A 16760-nucleotide genomic window follows, 5' to 3' on the forward strand; every position below is an offset into this window, starting at 1 on the left:
TTTTAAATGATAGCCTTGATGAGTAAAGTAGCCTTGGTTGTATGTCCTTGCTTTTCATCCCTTTTAATATTTCATGCCACTCCCCTCTGGCCTGAAGTGTTTCTGTTGAGAAATCAGCTGACAGTCTTATGGGAGCTCCCTTGTAGGTAACTAACTGCCATTCTCTTTTGGCTTTTAAGAGTCCCTCTTTGTCTTTAACTTTTGCCATTTTAATTATGATGTGTCTTGTTGTAGGCCTCTTTGAGTTCACCTTGTTTGGGACTCTCTGCACTTCCTTGCCTTGTATGTCTTTTTTCTTCACCAAGTTAGGGAAGTTTTCAGTCATTATTTCTTCAAATTGGTTCTTGATCCCTTGCTCCCTCTTTTCTTCTTCTGGTATCTCCATGACATGGATGTTGTTATACTTCACATTGTCCCAAAGGTCAATTGTCCTCATTTTTTAAAATTCTTTTTTCTCTCAGCTGCTCTGATTGGGTGTTTTAGTCTGCCTTATCTTCCAAATCACTGATTTGATTCATCACACCTACTGTTTATTCCTTCTAGGATATTCTTTGTTTCACACATGGCATTTTTTTTAATCCTCACCTGGGGATATTTTTCCATTGATTTTTAGGGAGAGTAGAAGAGAGAGGGAAAGACAAAGAGAAACATCAGTGTGAGAGAAACACATCAATTGGTTGCCTCTTGTACGAGCCCTGACCAGGACCCAGGGTTAAGGAGGAGTCTGCAACCAAGGTATGTGCTCTTGACCAGAATGAAATCCAGGACCCTTTGGTCCACAGGCCAATGCTCTACCCACTGAACCAAACCGGCTAGGGCTGGCATTCTTCATTTGTGACTCTTCCTTTTTTATGATTTCTATGTCCTTTTTTATGCTGTTGAGCATCCTTATAATCATTATTCTGAACTCTATATCTGATAAATTGCTATCTCCACTTCATTTAGCTCTTCTTCTGGATAAGTCTCTTGTTCCTTCATTTGGGGCCTGTGTCTTTGTCTCCCCATTTTGGCTGCCTCTTTGTGTTTGTTCCTATGTATTAGGTAGATCTGCTATGACCTAAGTCTTGGTAAGGTGGCCTTATGTAGTATGTGACCTGCAGGAAGGACCCAGTGGCTCACTCTCCCTGATCGCCTGAGCTGGGTATTCTAAAAATGCTCCTTATTGCATGTTATGTGGGCCCTTCTGTTGTAATTGAGTCTTGATTGCTATTGGCCCATTCGTGCATGGGCTCTACCCTCAGGCTGGCTGACAGTGTGGCTCAACCCCTACACAGTATGCAAGCTGCTGTGTAGGTAATGATCATACAAAACAGAATTGGCCTCAGTAGAGTTTGATGCCTGATGAGATCTCCCTGTGAATGTGCTATTTATAAAGCTTTTTGGATCCTGCTCTGTCATTGTCTAGAACTGGCCACTGGGTCTATTGCTTTTGGATCTCTTCAGAGGAACTATGGTGCAGGCCAATGTCAGACGATGTCTGTGACTGGCTCTATGCAAATTGATTGGAGCTATTCACAATCAATTTGATAGAGCTATTCACAAATTGATCAACAGCTTGTCACTCCCTCTTCTGGACATGCGTGTGTGTGAAAAGGACTAAGTTGTGCAACAAGGTCTGCTTTTACTAGCACCAGGCCCAGAGACAGGTCAGCAAAAGCAGAAGTCTCAATGTACCCAGAGATCCACCTCTGCCTGCAGGCTGTCTGTTAGATTCAGTAACTTAAAGTGCCTCAGGCTGTACTCCTCAGCTGGGCTTATGCTCCACAGTGTGAGACAAGAGGGATTCCAATGGGTGGAGCTATTGCTCCCCCCCCCGCCCCACCCCCACCAGGCTGATGTTACATGAAGGAATGCTTTGCTTGAGAATGATGGCTTCTGGAGTATGGGGGAATAACTCAGCACAGGGATCCTGGTGGCCAACCTCCCAGCTCTCTCCCCAGAGCTACCAACCCCAGACTCTCTTCACATAACTTTAGTACACTCTGCCCTCCCTTTGCCAGAGCCCAGGATGAGTGGCTACAAACAAAATTTTGTGTTGGTCCTTTAAGAGGGTTCCTGCATTTCTAACCATCTCCCCCTGGCATATAGAAACCCCACTGCTTTTCACAGCCAGATGTCATGTGGGAACCTTTCTCAGTTCTGATGCCCTGGGCTGGTGAGCCCAGCTTGGGGTTTAGACCCCAGATTTCTCAGGGGGAATCCCACACAGCTGAGATATATCTCTGAAACTTCAGCTGCTACCTGTGGGAGCCCAGCCAGCCCACTCACACCTCCGCACTTCCTACTAGTCTTGATGTGGCCTCCTCTATAAGTCCTTGCTTATAAGGCTTCTCTCTAGCTACTCGTCAGTCAGTTATTCAGGATGATTTTTCTATACTTTAGTGTAATTCCAGTTTGGTCCTGGGAGGAGGTGAGTATAGCTTCCACCTAATCCACTGCCATCTTTTATCTATCAATATTTTTATTCATTTGACAAATAGCAAGGAAAAAAATTATTGCTCCTCAAGCAATAAGAAAATCTCACAGTCATAGAGATCCCCTAATCCCATATCATTTCCGTTATTTTGAAAGCACGCAATCCACTTACCCATTCAGTCATAAGTTCAAATCTTTGCTGAGGAGCTTACTGTATGATGGGACTCATTTATGGTGCAGAGTGAACAAAAAGAGAAGATGAACATTCTTTTTGAAAAGAATTATACTGAATTAGGTCTACAATAAACATCAAGTGCCAAGAACTCAAGTTTTCCACATACAAAATGTCCAGCAGACAAAAAAAAATGCAAGTCATGTCCGGCTAGTGTTGCTCAGTGGTTGAGCATTGACCTATGAATCAGGAGGTCATGGTTTGATTGCCAGTCAGGGCACATGCCCAGGTTGTGGGGTCGATACCCAGTAGGGGGTGTGCAAAAAGCAGCCCATCAATTGTTCTCTCTCATCATTGACATTTCTATCTCTCCCTCTCCCTTCCTCTCTGAAATCAATAAAAATATTTTTTATATAAACAAGTCAGAAGCTGGTGATAAACACTGGACCCAGAGATGTGGGATCTCTGAATAGAAGTGATTAAAATAACAGCAAAATATGAACTATTTCATAGAGAGAGAGAGAAGAGAGAAAGAGAGAGAGAGAGAGAGAGAGAGAGAGAGAGAGAGAGAGAGAGAGAGAAGCTGAGAGTACAACCTGAGGCACCCACATTTAAGAGGTAGATGAAAGAAGAGGGTTCTGGGAAGGAAACTGAGAAGGAACATGAAGAGAAGTGGTTATGAGAAAGAAGATAGTGCCCAAAATTAGGGGGCAGTTGATGGCATGTGCTGGCAACAGCTCAAATGGGATGAGTAATAACTGAAAAGAGGGCATTAGGTTGGGCAATTAGGAGGTCACTCTTGGTTTCCTAATGCAGGAATAACACTTAGGACTACATCCCTCCCTAGGTCCCACCCCGCCACAATGTACTCCCATGGATTACATGACAAACTGATCATGGCACATTCTTGCTGAACCTAGACAAGCCTCAGAATCCTTGTCAACAGATACTCCAAGCAGCTACTACTAATAAATCAGAGTTGCCAACAAGTTTAAAACTGTTTTCCATCCTTCCTCTGGAAAACAGTTCAATGGAAGTATGAGGAAGAAGCCAAACAGCAGTAGGTTGAAGTGTTTGAGAAATGAAAAGGTCTAGGTGGTGAAGAAAAGTGAGATGTTAAGTTTAATGATGAGGGTAAAGAGAGAGAGCAGTTTCTTAGACTGGTATAAGATTAAGCCAAGGCAGCACTTAATAATCCTCCAGTAGAATCCATTTTCAAGGTCATCTTAGTACTTGCCAGCAGCAATACAGGGGAAGCAATATCCCTAAACTCTCTCTTCTTCCATCCTCACCCTTGGCTTAAGAAAAAAAATTTGATGTAAAAAAGCTTTTTTCCAAAATATTAATTTGATGAACAGAGATATATAGTATAAGCAGAATTGGCCCTGCACATATATTTATCATGGAGGAATCCTCTCTAATAGTAGAAATGTGAGGATCAGCTGTGATGTGGAGAAGGTATTAGTCTTGGCAAGGGTCCTTCCCCCAAAACCCTTAAACCATGTCCTGAAGGAAAACCTTGGCCTGCAAGGAGACCCTAGTGAAGTGTTGGCTACCCTACCCTTGTCTCTTCTGCTACCTCCTCTGTACCTCCTTCTTTTCCTCATCAATTTCCTGCCCCCCCATTTTTGTTTCCTCTCCTTTCTATCACCTCTGTCCCCCTGTCTCTCTTTCCCACCACTTCTAATTTCTCATTCCCTCCTCCTCTCTTCCATTTTTTCTTAGTCTCTTTCATTTGGATCCTTCTCTTCTTGATCTCTGTGCTTTTAAGGTTTTTGGATACAAAGGAAGCTCTTTGGAATTCACCCTCATTCAGTCTGAATGGGCATTTGTAAATCCAGTTTTGCTACTGTCCATGCAAAACTATTTCTGGCATTTAATGATAACATTTGCTGAACCTTTGTTATGCACCAGGCACTGCTCTTAAGTTCTTTTCATGAATTAACTCGCTTATTGTCACAACAGCTCTATAAGGTACATTCTATTACTGTCCCTATTTTACTAACAAGTAAACCAAGGCACGGAACAATTAAATAACTTGCCTAATGTCACACAGCTAGAAAATGGTGGAGTAAAGATTTAGGGCTCATTCTCTATGATTCCAGAAATCTCACTCTTTAATCACTAGGCTTATTGCTTTATGGTATAATAGAAAGCCCACTGGGTTGAAAGTCAAAAGTCATGGGTTAAAGTTCATATCTGTTATTTTACTGCTATGATCTTAGACAAATCACCTCACTTGTCTAGTGCCCCACACATGTGAAGGCATTTTATTGTACTCTAGCCAATACCACACAGTTAAGTTTGGCTTTATTCCTCTGCCATTCCTGTAATTATATCTTTCTCTCTATATTTAGATTTTCAAACTCCTTGAGATCCGTCACCAGACCTTATTCTCTTTTTGTACTCAGCTTTCCCCAGGGCCTAGAATAATGCTCAGCTCCTAATAGAACATGTGCATGTGTGCATGTGCATGTGCACATGCACACACACAATACACACACAAATGACTGTGGATTGGCCAATATAGGAACCTTACTGAATACACAATACACTGAAGGAGTATATATCTTTGTTCATGAAGCCTCAGAGTACTTTACCTACTGAAATAAGACTATTTAATATTGGGCATATTCTTTGCTTAAATATAATTGATTCTCAAATAAGCTAACATTTCTTAGGTTTACCTGATTATTTTGCTTAATAAACTTTTTCTATACCAATAGTTAAAATACCATCAAAACATCTAAATAATAAAACTATTTCTATGCCCTATTCATTCACTCATTCATTCAAACAGTTCTTGGCACTGGTATATGCCCTCACCATGAAGCAGTTTTTAAGTCTCAACTCTGTGTTCAAGATGAGGAACACAGATGGGATACAGATATAGTCTAGATGGGATGCCAGGTTGTTATCATGTCCACCTGCACATGTAATATCATCTCCAGTAGCCCATATCTCCCAGACCTCTCACTCGTGCTCTGGATACTCCTAATCCCCATTCCCTTGCATACAAGCAATCACCTTTGGTGTGCCACTTCCTTACAATTTAGTCCAACAACCAATGGGGTTATTATTTTTGTTTGTGTTTTAAAGCCATAGTAATAAAATTAATTCCCAATAATACTATCACAATTTTATGTCCTTAAAATGTACTATAAATTATATGCATAGTAACTGAATTTCCTGTAAATTCAGGTTTTTCTGGGGAAAAGAGGGCTTTTTTGTTTTCATCGTGGTTAGGCCCAAGTTCTTTGATGGAGTAATTGGTGATATAGGAAATGTTGAGAAGCATCGTACAAAAGCACATTAAGGTTCAAAGCACTAGTGCTATGTTATTCTAGTTGTAATGAGTTCCATTCCCAGGGTGATTCAGGACAAGAAATGCTCTTCCTGGTCAAGGCCCACATCATAGTCACCATCACAACCTCCACAGATGAAGGCAAAGCAAAGCCTCAGGGGTCTGTAAGGGAGGTGGGCACTGACCTTGGGCTTAGCCCATAGAATAATCCTAATTTTTAGGATTAACTAAACTTTGAATTAATAATCAAAAATTGACAGCTTACCCTAGCTCAGTGATGGCGAACCTTTTGAGCTCAGCGTGTCAGCATTTTGAAAAACCCTAACTTAACTCTGGTGCTGTGTCACATATAGAAATTTTTTGATACTTGCAACCTTAGTAAAACAAAGATTTATATTTTGGGTATTTATTTTATATATTTAAATGCCGTTTAACAAAGAAAAATCAACCAAAAAAAATGAGTTCGCATGTCACCTCTGACATGTGTGTCATAGGTTCACCATCACTGCCCTAGCTGGTTTTGCTCAGTGAATAGAGCATCAGCCTACAGACTGAAGGGTCCTGGGTTCGATTCTGGTTAAGGGCACATGCCAGGGTTGCAGGCTCGATCCCCAGTAGGGTTGTTCAGGAGGAAGCCAATCAATGATTCTCTCTCATCATTGATGTTTCTATCTGTCTGTCCCTCACCCTTCCTCTCTGAAATCAATAAAAAAATATACACTGAGTGGCCAGATTATTATGACCACCTGACATTTGTAGGCAAATTAGCCGTACACTGCATCGTATGGAATATGGAAGCCGAAGGCCTGTTCAAACACCTTTTCTGTCAGCAGTTACCAAGATAAAACGTCTCCAATTCACACAGGAACACAAGGATTGGACAGTCAAGCATTGGAAAAAAGTCATGTGGTCCGATGAATCACGTTTCCAGTTGCATCATGCAGATGGCAGAGTGAGAATTTGGCGGAAATAGCATGAAAGCATGCATCCCACATGCATGAGTACAACCCTTCAAGCTGGTGGGGGCAGTGTTATGGTTTGGGGCATGTTTTCCTGGCATGATTTGGGCCCTTTAATTCGTGTGGAACAACGTCTGAATAGCACAACATACCTAAGTATCGTTGCTGATCAAGTTCATCCTATCATGTTGATAGCGTATCCCAATGGAGATGGCTTCTTCCAACAAGACAGTGCACCATGCCATGGTGCTTGTATTGTGCAGGAGTGGTTTCAAGAACTTGAGGGAGACTTTACTTTGCTTAGGTGACCCCCAAAATCACCAGATCTCAATCCAATTGAGCATTTATGGAACAAAGTTAAAAGAGTCATCAGGCAGCTGGTTCCACAACCATCAAATCTCACAGAACTGGACAGTGCTATTCATCAGGCATGGTGTCAGATTCCTCGCATCACCTTTCAACATCTTGTGGAGTCAGTGCCAAGAAGAATCGCCGCAGTATTAAAGGCAAAAGGTGGCCCAACAAAGTACTGATGGGGTGGTCATAATAATCAGGCCACTCAGTGTATATATATATATATATATATATATATATATATATATATATATATATATATATCCCACTTCAAAAGCTGTTAAATTACGTTGTTTACCCATATCTTCAGAAAAAAATCACTTCTACTGTCGTGGTAAACAACCTGCTTACATATTTATAATGGTCTGGCCCTCTAGCAACTTCAGTGTGAAATTATAGCTGATTTGCCTACAAACGTCAGGTGGTCATAATAATCTGGCCACTCAAGTATATATATTTTAAAATTGATAGTTATTTGGAGTATTAGAAAAAGAGAGCTGGCAAGAAGTGGTGTCATTGTATCCCCTACTGACTGGAGAAAGGGATACTGGTTTAGGCACAGGAGCATATTGCTAGCATGTCAAATGTATTCCTTTAAGCATCTTCCTCAGGCTGAATCTCATCCCTACAGCTCCATGAGATTTCACTTTACTATTCTCTTTCTTCTTTTCTGGTTGCTTTTTACTCCCCACTGGATCTTTTTATCCCCCTACTGTCTTAATCCTTGACCTTTACCTCACTTCTACACACTGTCATTCCATCTCCAGCTGCCTGCTAGACATGGTGACTGGGATGTACTACTGTCATTTCAAACCCATGGGCTCTTCTCCTCAGCTTGTAATATTCTTAAGACCTTCTCATCTTAAAATGCCCACCCTACCCCAGTCCAATCCCTGTATCAAACTCTTAAAAAAAAGAGTGTATACTTATCATCATTCTCATCTTTGCCCCCTCCCATCAGACTCTTCAGCCCACTCCATTCAGCCCTTGTCCACACCTTCCACTGACTTTGCTATAGCAAAGGTTTCCTTCTCCTAGACAAATCAGAAAACTGCCATCCTCTTATTTAACCTCTGTACAATATATCAAAATGTCACCAAAACTGTTTCTACTCTGTCTGCCTACCTCTGGAGTGTTGGCTGTTTCCCATGTTTCTCTCCTTGCCTCTCTTCTTATCTGTAGTAAGCCTCCCCTGCCAACTGAGGGACAATTCCTTGGCAATTCTCATCCAATTCCTTTATGTCATCGATAACTTCCAAATCTTTAACACATATCTTGTATCTTAGGCCCAACCTCTCTCCTAAATCCCAGACCACTCTACCATCAGGATCCTGACCCTCACCATGCTCCCACTAAACCCCCATCACACATAAATACCCTAATACAAACCCTTGCTCTCTGCCTGTATTCCTCATCCCATTAATGCACCTCCTAACAGTCAGAAATCCTTGACTCTCTTTTCTTCCATACTTCTCACATCCAATTTTTTGTTTTTAAGTTTCTAAATCTCTTCATTCCTCCCAAAACTATTGCAATTTAGGCCCTGTTACCACTAACTGGCTCTTGGACCAGCCTTCTCACTGACCTCCTTACTTTCATTCCTCACCTCAAATTCCATTCCATTCTCCACAATGTAACCAGTGAGTCCTCTAAAGTGCACAAATGACCTGTTCATTTCCTCATTTACAAGCTCCCCCAAACTCTATTCACTTATCCCACAAATAGTTATTTACCATCTACTTGGTGCAACCACTGTTTTAAGAACTGACAATACACCTGAGAGGGAAGTTTATAGCTCTACAGGCCTATCTCAAAAAAACAAGAAAAAATAGTAGTAAATCATCTAACTCTACAACTCAAAGAATTAGAAAGACAGCAACAAGAAAACCCCAGAGTGAGCAGAAAGAAGGAGATAATAAAGATTAGAGCAGAAATAAATGACATAGAGACCAAAAAAACAATACATAAAATCAATGAAACCAAGAGCTGGTTCTTTGAAAGGATAAACAAGATTGACAAACCTCTAGCCAGACTCACCAAGAAGCAAAGAGAGAGGACCCAAATAAACAAAATCAGAAACGATAGAGGAGAAATAACAACAGACCCCACAGAAATACAAATGATTGTTAAAAAAATACTATGGACAGCTCTACTCCAACAAACTAGACAACATAGAGGAAATGGACAAATTCCTAGAAAAATACAACATTCCAAAACTCAATCAGGAAGAATCTAAAAATCTCAACAGGCCAATAACTATGGAAGAAATTGAAGCAGTCATCAAAAAGCTTCCATCAAACAAAAGCCCAGGACCAGACGGCTTCACAGGGGAGTTTTACCAAACATTCAAGGAAGAACTAAAACCTATCCTCCTCAGACTACTACAAAAAATTCAAGAGGAAGGAACACTTCCAAGCTCATTCTATGAAGCCAGCATCACCCTAATACCAAAACCAGGTAAAGACAACACAATGAAAGAGAATTACAGGGCAATATCCCTCATGAACATAGATGCCAAAATCCTCAACAAAATCCTAGCAAATCGGATCCAGCAGTACATCAGAAAGATCATACATCATGACCAAGTAGGATTTATCCCAGGGATGCAAGGATGGTACAATATCCGCAAATCAATAAACGTGATACATCACATAAACAAATTGAAAGAAAAAAACCACATGGTCATATCAATTGATGCAGAAAAAGCATTTGACAAAATTCAACACCCATTTTTGATAAAAACTCTCAGCAAGGTGGGAGTAGAAGGATCATACCTCAACATAATAAAAGCCATATATGACAGGCCCACAGCCAACATCCTACTCAATGGACAAAAACTAACACCATTTCCCTTAAGAACAGGAACAAGACAGGGATGCACCCTCTCACCACTCCTGTTCAACATAGTACTGGAAGTGTTAGCCATTGCAATTCGGCAAGAAGAAGAAATAAAAGGCATCCACATTGGAAAAGAGGAAGTAAAACTGTCCTTATTTGCAGACGACATGATATTATACACACAAAACCCTAGAGACTCCATCAAAAAGCTACCAGACTTAATACATGAATTTGGCAATGTAGCAGGATACAAAATTAACCCCAAGAAATCTGAGGCATTTCTATACACCAATAGTGAACTTTCAGAAAGAGAGATTATAAAAACAATCCCGTTTACCATTGCCCCGAAAAAACTAAGCTACCTAGGAATAAACTTAACTAAAGAGGTAAAGGACCTCTACTCAGAAAACTACAGGATGTTGAAAAAAGAGATAGAGGAAGACATAAACAGATGGAAGAACATACGGTGTTCATGGATTGGTAGAATCAACATCATTAAAATGTCCATACTACCCAAAGCAATCTATAAATTCAACGCACTTCCCATTAAAATACCAACAGCATATTTCACAGATCTAGAACGAACTCTCCAAAAATTCATCTGGAATAAAAAAAGACCCCGAATAGCTGCAGCAATCCTGAAAAAGAACAAAGTAGGTGGGATCTCAATACCAGATATCAAGTTGTATTACAAAGCCACTGTTCTCAAAACTGCCTGGTACTGGCACAAGAATAGGCATATAGATCAATGGAATAGAATAGAGAGCCCAGAAATTGGCCCAAACAAATATGCTCAATTAATATTTGACAAAGGAGGCAAGAACATACAATGGAGCCAAGATAGTCTCTTCAATAAATGGTGTTGGGAAAATTGGACGGATATATGCAAGAAAATGAAACTAGACCACCAACTTATACCATACACAAAAATAAACTCAAAATGGATAAAGGACTTAAATGTACGACAGGAAACCATAAAAATTCTAGAAGAATACAAAGGCAACAAAATCTCAGACATATGCCAAAGCAATTTCTTCACTGATATAGCTCCTAGGGCACTTGAAACTAAAGAGAAAATGAACAAATGGGACTACATCAAAATAAAAAGCTTGTGCACAGCAAAAGAAACCATCAACAAAACAACGAGAAAACCCATTGTGTGGGAAAACATATTTCCCAATGTCATATCTGATAAGGGCCTAATCTCCAAAATTTATAGGGAACTCATACAACTTAACAAAAGGAAGATAAACGATCCAATCAAAAAATGGGCAAAGGACCTAAATAGACACCTTTCAAAAGAGGACATCCAGAAAGCCAAGAGACATGAAAACATGCTCAAAGTCACTAATCATCCGAGAGATGCAAATCAAAACAACAATGAGGTACCATCTCACACCTGCCAGACTGGCTATCATCAGCAAATCATCAAATGACAAGTGCTGGAGAGGATGTGGAGAAAAAGGAACACTTGTGCAGTGCTGGTGGGAATGCAGACTGGTGCAGCCACTATGGAAGACAGTATGGAGTTTCCTTAAAAAACTGAAAATGGAACTCCCATTTGACCCTGTGATTCCACTTTTAGGAATATATCCCAAGAAACCAGAAATACCAATCAGAAAGGACATATGCACCCCTATGTTCATAGCAGCACAATTCACCATAGCTAAGATCTGGAAACAGCCTAAGTGTCCATCAATAGATGAATGGATTAGAAAACTGTGGTACATCTACACGATGGAATACTATGCTGCTCTAAAAAGGAAGGAACTCTTACCATTTGCAACGTCATGGATGGAACTGGAGAGCATTATGCTAAGTGAAATAAGCCAGTCAATGAAGGAAAAATACCACATGATCTCACTCATTCATGGATAATAGAGACCATTATAAACTTTTGAACAATAATAGATACAGAGGCAGAGCTGCCTCAAACAGATTGTCAAACTGCAGCGGGAAGGCCGGGGAGGGTTGGGGGGCAGGAGATAGGGGGGTAAGAGATCAACTAAAGGACTTGTATGCATGCATATAAGCATAACCAATGGGCATAAGACACTGGGGGGTAGGGGAGGCTAGGGGACTGTCTAGGGCGGGGGGGAAAAATGGACACATATGTAATACCCTTTGTAATACTTTAAGCAATAAAAAAAAAATTAACTGAGGAAGAGAAATCGGAAAAAAAAACTGACAATACAGCAGAGAGCAAAACAATGTTCTGCCCTCGTGGACCTTCTAGTGTGGGATAAAGCCAGATGCCTTACTTAGTGTGGGGAGCAGGCAGCACGTACCGTGAAACTCATGCCTGCCTCACCAGCCTTATGTCCTAATTCTTCTGATGTTCTACCTTTGAGCCATACCAAATTAATTTCAGTGCCTTAAATGTGCTGTTCTATTCTACACTCCCTGCCTTTGCCCAGGCTCTTTTGGGAATGCCTGCCTCCCACCCACCATACACCTACATAGTCACTTCCTCTGAGATAGTTTAGAGGCTGCTGTAGACCTCCATAATGACTTGGGTTCAAAACTCAGCTCCACATATGCTAGCTGTATTACTTCTGTCAAGTTATCTGATTGGTGCTTCAGATCCTCATCTTAAAATGGAAATAATTATAATACTTCTATAAGAGTTGGTTGTGAAAATTAAGTTAGTCAATCCATTAAAAGTTCTGAGATACTTTAGGTGCCTGACACATAATAAGCCTTTAATAAATGTTAACTGTTTTTACTTTTTTCTTTAGTATGATTATTATTATACCTCTTATCACACTATTCTCTAATAATCCTTCCTACTAAACATATCTTACCATCTTTGTACCCTGATGACTAACGTAGTCAGTTACATAGTAGGTACTGAATACATGTTAAAGAGAGGATAAAAGGATTGGCTGATCCAGGTTTGTGGTTTGGTTTCCTATGACCAAATAAGATTATGAAGCAATAACAGCAACCATAAGGCTTGAGTATCTTTGTCCAAATATCTAAGTGTATGCTGTTAGCATTGTGTGAGCAAGAGCTGGAGAGGAGTGAGCAAGAAACGTGTGTTGAACTGGGCTAAACTGAGCAATTTTCATTACTTTATTCATTGACTTTGGGGTCAAGAAGGGACTGAATACCCTAAAGTAGCCATTATCTTCAACTCTCATCCCTCTGCCAAACCTCATACTTTCCATTTACACCCTTCCCACTGCCATGTTCCCCTCAATCATGTATAAACTGAAACCCAGAAAGCAAAAGGAGTGCTGAGGGAAGGGGGGATTAGATGGAGAAGGGCTAGCAACTCCCTTCTTACTTTACTGAGATCATAGCCAGTGTTTTCACTGGAAGGCCACTGACCTCTTTCATCCTACTCTACCTGTCTGGAAATGGGATTGCTGCTTGCCCATTCCCTTTCCTCTTAAGGGCTGGAGGGCAGTTTCAGGGTGAGGCCTCAAGCTATTTCTAGTGCACCCCAAATTTCTGCACCCTAACATCTCTTTTACCTTATGTGATCAGATTTCCTTTCCACCTCTCCAGTAAATAACAAGTGGCAGGAGCATAGGGCAGGAAACTGTTAAAGAAGCCAGTTTCTCAACAGGCCCTAAGCAAAGCTAATGGTTTAAACAAGTGGGGAAGACTCTGGGGCTACTGGGTTTTGTCTGGCAGGAGGAACAGACTCTTCTTCATCATAGCTCCAAGTGCTTGGCCCAACATCCCCCAGGGTATATGTGAGGCACCAGTTAGGCAAGAGCTTCTTGCCCCAGGAGAAGGGAATTTACATTACTGAAATCCTACTAAGTGTATATTATCTGTGATTCCTAACAGCCTAGCCAGATCAGCACTTATCTCTCTGGTAGCAATGACAAAACAGATATTAAGCAACTCTCCTGAGGCACACACCTAAATCTGGATACAAAAATACAGCTCTGGCTGGACTCTAAAACCAGGACTCTTTCCATTTCATCAGTCTACCTCAATAGTCTAGAAAAGCTGTTAATGCTATAAGTTGGCTCTTTTCATTATTCCACAGAATTAACTCAACAATCAGTTAAACCTTTTATGAATTAATTTAATTTAACATGATCTATATATATAAAAGCCCAGCGACTGGAATGGCAGAATGACCAGAACGGCCAGAATGACCAGTGGCTATGACGCACCCTGCGGCAGCCAACTGGCCTGATCCAGGCACTGATCAGCCCCTCCCCCTGGCTGGCCCAGACCCCAATCAGCCCCCAGAACCCTGATCGGGGGTGGGGCCAGCCAGCCAACCGCCCAGAGCCCCTCCCCCCGCCAGCCTATCCTGATGAGCCCCCATTGGGTCAGGCCGGCCAGACCCCACCCGTGCATGAATTCGCACACCAGGCCTCTAGTTTTAAAATAAAAGTTTAAAGAGAAATGTTAATGACTTGAGTTCAAGTCTACATGCTATGCAAAGAGACTGTGATGAAGGTTCTGCCTTTGCAGAGTTCATAATCCAATAGAAAAGAATTATAACAAGTGCAAAAATAAAAGCATAGTATAATGCAGAAACAGAAAAATGCCATGAGAAAGCCAGGAGGGGGACAGGACACCACCTTTGCCTCCCCAGTACTTATCGCTTCCTACAGCCCCAAGTAGAGCCTTCCAAGGCTGGGACCAGCCAACTGACATGTGGAACAGGATCACAAAACAGGAACTTTCTTAAATCATCCATGACCCCTAGCCTAAGAATAGTGCAAATAAGCAAACCTGGGAATGATATTTGATTGTCAAAGGTGGGGAGATATTTAAGAAGCCAGGCTTGGTTATTGCCTAAAGCCAGCCTACTTCAGCAAAGAATGGGATATTTACTGGTTAGTTAAAACCAAGTGCTAATGCAACCAGGACAAGAGGTTCAATCCCAGGAAAGGTCAGTTCTGTTACATGGCAGTTCTGGTCCCAGCTGACCATCTTGTAACACTTGGCTCTTAGTCAAACAGGAGACTAAAGTAGGAGAGTGCAGGCAACCATGTAACCTATACTCACAATGAGGACATATTATTCCAAACACTCAGCCCTAACCAGACAGCTCACCACATGTCTTGTAGACAGGATCAGCAGTGCTCCTTTCCTAGATAGAAGCGCGGTTCCCTTCTCCTATACCTCAGCAAGGCCCCTTGCCTCTAATTTTCATAGTACCTTGATGCCAGGGCTTTGGGTTTCCCAGAGCAGCTGCTTCACTGCAGCTGCCTTTCTGCTATTGCTCTCTCTAAACCCATATTTCCATACCCATGAAATGAGTGTACTACTTGACACCCTCTGGAGGAGGAGAGGCCACCTAAGGAGAGAGGGCCAAACCTCTCAAGTTTCCTTGATCATAATGGGAGGGGGTAGTTTCAGGATGTGCCACAAGGTAACCCCTCCTATCTGTTTCATATATGGGTTTGGTAGAGACGATCTCTATTCAAGGCCTCTTCTATCTCTAGAATTCAGAGCTTTAGGCATCAGAGAGTAATAACTCCAGGAGCAGGAAACTAGGTCCCTCTCTTCATTCTGGTCAGACCAAAAACACAAAAAGGAATTATAAGCATTGGCACATTATAAGTCTTGGACATTTTCTTTTAATTTAAATGTGTAGAGTTGTCTGTAATGAATATGCAAAAGCCATCTCCCCATCAAATTGCTCTCATGGATTCCACAAAGACACTATTAGAATCCCTAGGGATTGTTCACAGCCTCTCCCACAGTGCCAGATGTACATCCAGACTCTTAACAAGGATAATTTGGTGGCAATGGCAATACTCTAGATTATTTTTAGAGACTTTTTGAATGACATCAAATTCATGACACACATCAAGATCTCTTTTTTTTATGCCCTCTGTACCATTTTTTTCTGTGGAATTTGAATTTCCCTGGCTTACTTACTGCCTAACAATATCACTATTGAAAGCACATAATGTTAAGGACCATATGCTCTCTCTCCAGAGAGTGTGCACAAATACTATTTCTGTTAAAAACTAAACAGAAATAGCAGCTTTGCATATTTCCCATTCAAATACTTACCCCAATTGAATGATTCCCTTTGTCGTTGAGTGTTTTCCCCAAGCGGGCCTTAATAGAGAAGCTGAATCAGATATTGTGACTTACCAAAGGTCAAAGGAGTCATCTAGTGAGCTAGAAATAGAATCCAAAAACCTCTATTTTGATTCCCCGAATTTAATAACAAATAAACTCTACTACAGAGAAGAAAAACTGAAGTAGAGAAACTAGGCTTGCTTGACATTCCTGGGTTAGGGAATTCAAGACAGCCAGAACTAACAGGCAGCTGCCATGGTCTGTGAGAACCAATGAAGTGAAAAAGACATAGGTGCTCTCTGCCTTCAAGCTGATAATCCAGTGTGGAGAGATCAGGTCGCTGGTTAAAAATCTCTATCCAAATTGTGCCAGCTAGAGGAACCCAGAGGAGGTCTCACCCATCTTCATAGCCCCCACAGCAGCTGGCACAGTGACCTGCATGTAATGTGCAGGCAAGCACTGTCTGTTCATTGAACAAGAACCAGAAGAGAGATACTAACAGAATGCTCTGGGTACTGATGGAGAATGAAGGACAGCTTTGTGAAAAAGGTGACATTTGAGCTGCACCTGGAAAGATGGGGAGGTTTTTTTTACAGGCAGCAGGGATTGGGGAAGAGTCTTTGTAGGCCCTGGGAGAGATCAATGGCAAAGATCCTAAGAGTGGACAAAGTGTGGTATGATTTGGGAGAGCTCAGAGCAGGCCAGT

General features: G+C 41.4%; 1 protein-coding gene across 4 annotated transcripts in view; it reads left to right on the plus strand.

Annotated features, from left to right (window-relative positions):
- Positions 1-16760, plus strand: part of HDAC8 (histone deacetylase 8) — a 410969-nt gene that overhangs the window by 363575 nt on the left and 30634 nt on the right. The gene's annotated exons all lie outside the window — the stretch shown is intronic.

Source organism: Myotis daubentonii, chromosome X, assembly GCF_963259705.1.
Source record: "Myotis daubentonii chromosome X, mMyoDau2.1, whole genome shotgun sequence".
Taxonomy (NCBI): Eukaryota; Metazoa; Chordata; class Mammalia; order Chiroptera; family Vespertilionidae; genus Myotis; species Myotis daubentonii.